The 3,370-nt window shown below is 49.1% G+C and overlaps 1 non-coding gene across 1 annotated transcript; it reads right to left on the minus strand.

Moving 5' to 3' along the window:
• Positions 1-952: 952 nt before the first annotated feature.
• TRNAK-UUU (transfer RNA lysine (anticodon UUU)) lies at positions 953-1,024 on the minus strand. Its single transcript has one exon. It is a non-coding gene; the product is annotated as a tRNA-Lys (tRNA).
• Between the last annotated feature and the right edge of the window lie 2,346 nt (positions 1,025-3,370).

The raw sequence follows: 3,370 nt of genomic DNA on the forward strand, positions 1-3,370 counted from the left end.
GGGTGTGCGTGTGTGTGGGAGGGGACAGTGGGTCCTCATCCTCTCATCCTGGCTACTCATGCCCCACCAGGGGAAGTTGGGGCAGCCTCATGCATGAGGGAGGGCGTAAATCAGATGAAAATTGGCCAGCCAGGGGTTAGAAGATCAGTTCCAAGCAGAGTTTTTCCCCTTCTCCCAAGTGCAGATGGTGTAGATCCTCCCTGCGTCACCCTTCCCCCCACAGTGGACACAGCATTGGAGCTGGAAGGACCCTCAGAGAGTGGGTAGTCTAACCCACTTTGCAGGGGAGGGACAGGGCAGGGCCCAGAGTGAGTGAGGCAGCTCTTGTCAAGTGATGTCACAGGAGGCTTAGGGGCAGAAGCCAATTTTATTACATTCATGACAATGCCTATCCACTGACCTTGGCCGTGGATTTCATGATAGCAATAAACTTGTACAATCCTGACTGATCAGCCCAGTTATTTTCAATAATTTTTTTGTCATAATAAAAATCCAATAATGATAACTTACTTTTATCAGGAGGTTTCTGTGCCAAGCGCTTCACAATGATCGGTTAATTTAATATCCCTACATTTTGTTGAGGTAGAGACCATTACTACCCCATTTTTTGGATGTGGAAACTGAGGCTTGGTTTTAAGATGCTTGCTCCAGGTTCACAGCTTTCACTAAGATCTGTCTGTTCTCTGATACATAAAATATCTGAAGAGCTGGGATGAAGTCAAGTGGTTTAAGATGCTTTAATGCTGTTCAAACACAAGCAATAAGTGGTAGAACCAGGGCTTGAGCCTAAGCAGTCTGACTCCAGATCATGGGTTTTAGCCACAACTCTGTAATGCTCCCCCCAAGCCCACATATTAGTACATTTCCTTGGGCTTCTTTATGATGGCATTCGTACAAAGCCTTGTTTGACTTTTTTTTTTTTGGCGGCTCTGAGTGGCTTGCAGGATCTTAGTTCCCTGACCAGGGATTGAACCTGGGCCATGGCAGTAAAAGCACCGAGTCCTAACCACTGGACCGCCAGGGAATTCCCTTGTTTGACTATCTCAGTGGTACTTTCATGAGGGTAGAGTCTAGTGGCCCAAGTAATTTTTGTAGCACATGTTGTTTTCCAGAGCTGTGGATAAAGGTGAGCAATGTACCCTACCAGTTGATGGGTGTTGAATCAGTCAAAAAAAAAAAGAGATGGGGAGAAAAGGGATATCAGAAATGGATTGTTCTTTGCTGATGGTAAATGATCTTCGGAGTCAGTAGCCCTGATAGTAAGGTGAAAAATACCAAAATTATGTAGCCCTGTGAAGTACTTGCTCTCAGTAACCTGCTTTCATGCCAAGAGCAATGAAACAATAAAGGAGCTGATGTCTTGTGTTATAAGAAAGAAGTGCTTTTGTTGCTGTTTCCCCCAAATTTATGTAACGAGCTTTCATTAAGATCTAGCTGTTATTTAATGCATAAAAAATCTGAAGAGCTAAGATACAGTCAAGTAGCTTAAGATGCTTTTTCACTGTTGAAACGTAGCTCCAGCTGAGAATCTGGATTTCTTCACTTTATGTCATCGCCTATTTAAACCTCCATAGTCTCCTCCCTGGGAGGTTTTGTCAGCTCCATACCTGGCTCTCAGAGGTTCTCCACGTGGCTGAGGACTTTGGATAAGTGAGCCCTGGATGGGTGGGGAGCACCCGGGGACAGTAATGTGCTCTTCTGGGCCCTCCCGCCAAAGGGATTGGAGCCCTGGCCGGAGGGAATGTGGTGTGGCAGGATCTGGTGGCATGTTCTGGGTCCCCGCTGATTCAAAAACCCCAAACTGCATCGCTTGCCCAGCTCACCCTGCTTCTCTGCCTTCCTCTGCCCTTGGCTGTCCGTCCCTCTTTCATCCCTGTCTCTCACCCCAGTAGCTCCCTATCCGTGGGTGGAAAGGCACCTCCAGCTTTAGAAGCCAACATGAGCGTGGAGAGTATCTTCAGACATGGGCCCTGAGGGGTTCCCCAGCCGCTGTGATTTAGCTCCATGGAAACCCTGGACCAGTGGAAAGGGGCTGGTGAAGCAGATGGAGCAGCTGATGCCGCTGCCTTGAGCCCTGCCCCTGAGAGTGTCGGTGCCCGCCTCGGCTGGTAGCCTCCAGGAGAAAACGCCGCTAAGACTCTGGCTGACAACGTGTGAGCTTGAGTCCCAGAGACTTGGGTGTCAATCTGCTTCCCAGGTGTGGTCTTGGACAGGCTACTCAACTTCTGTGAGCTTAGGTTTGCTTGCATTTAAAATGAGCAGGGTTGTTGGGAAGGTGAAATGAGACAGTGGATGCTTCCAGAAGAGGGTTTGACACAAAGTAAATGCTCAGTGAATAAGTATTATCATTATTGCCTTCAAAACTGGGGTGGATGCTTCATTGTCCTCACTCTGTGGTTTCATAAAGGCACATCAGTCAATCCCTTCCTTCTTCCCTCCTTCTCTTCCCCACCGAACAGATATTCATGGAGAGGCTAGTTTCCGCGTGGAGCAGTTCTGGGTCCCCTGACTCTTAGGGTCCCTGTCCTCCAAGAGCCCCAGCTCATACGCACCTCCTCCCTCCTCTCCCACTCCTGGGGATGCTGGCTGCCCCTTGGCCGTGATCACTGCTGCCCAGTGACAGCACTTCCTCTGCTTTCATGTCCCTCCGTCTGAGGCTGGGTCTCGCTTCCCTGGAGAGGAATTAGCGTGGATGCAATGAGTCTGCGGCGTTATTTTTTTCTCGGCCCCTCTTGGCTGGGATCCGAATGAAGCTGTCATTGCTCGATGACTAGAAAGGTCCCCAGAAAAAAATGCGAACAACCTTCCCCCGAGCGGCAGCATTTGGGGCTTAATTGTGTTTTGTTAATCAGGAAAACAGTTAATTTGGCTGCTGCCTCTTTGGTGGGGTGTTTTTTGCTCTCTCTCTCTTTTTTTTAATGTAGGAGATGCCGCTTCGATGATCCATGGGATGTCTCTAGATTCAATTTCTCTCTCTCCCCAGGGCAAGGAATGACTCCTCTCTGTAATATCCATGACCTTGGAGACAGCAGGGCGAGGCATTGCAGTTTCCAAAGAAGTCATTTCTAAAACTTAAATTTAAATGTCTGCTTCACAGCAGTGAGAGGGCTTGGGCCCCGGCTCTCACCTGGTCCAGGAAAGGCAGTGGAGGCTGAGGCACCAAAGTGATGCCCCCCACACCCACTTCAGGGTAGAGGTCCCAAAGGTTCTGGTTTCACCCCTTCTCCTGTCCTCCTCCGCCTTATGACAGAAATGGTGAGCCTGCTCACTGTCACTTGGGAGACACAGTTGTAGAGCTTGGGCTGGGAGATGGGAGACAGGGTGTTCCTTCTTGGATAAATTCTTTCACTCCCAGGTGTTAACAGCTGAG

This window comes from Phocoena phocoena, chromosome 9 (assembly GCF_963924675.1).
Source record: "Phocoena phocoena chromosome 9, mPhoPho1.1, whole genome shotgun sequence".
Classification (NCBI taxonomy): domain Eukaryota; kingdom Metazoa; phylum Chordata; class Mammalia; order Artiodactyla; family Phocoenidae; genus Phocoena; species Phocoena phocoena.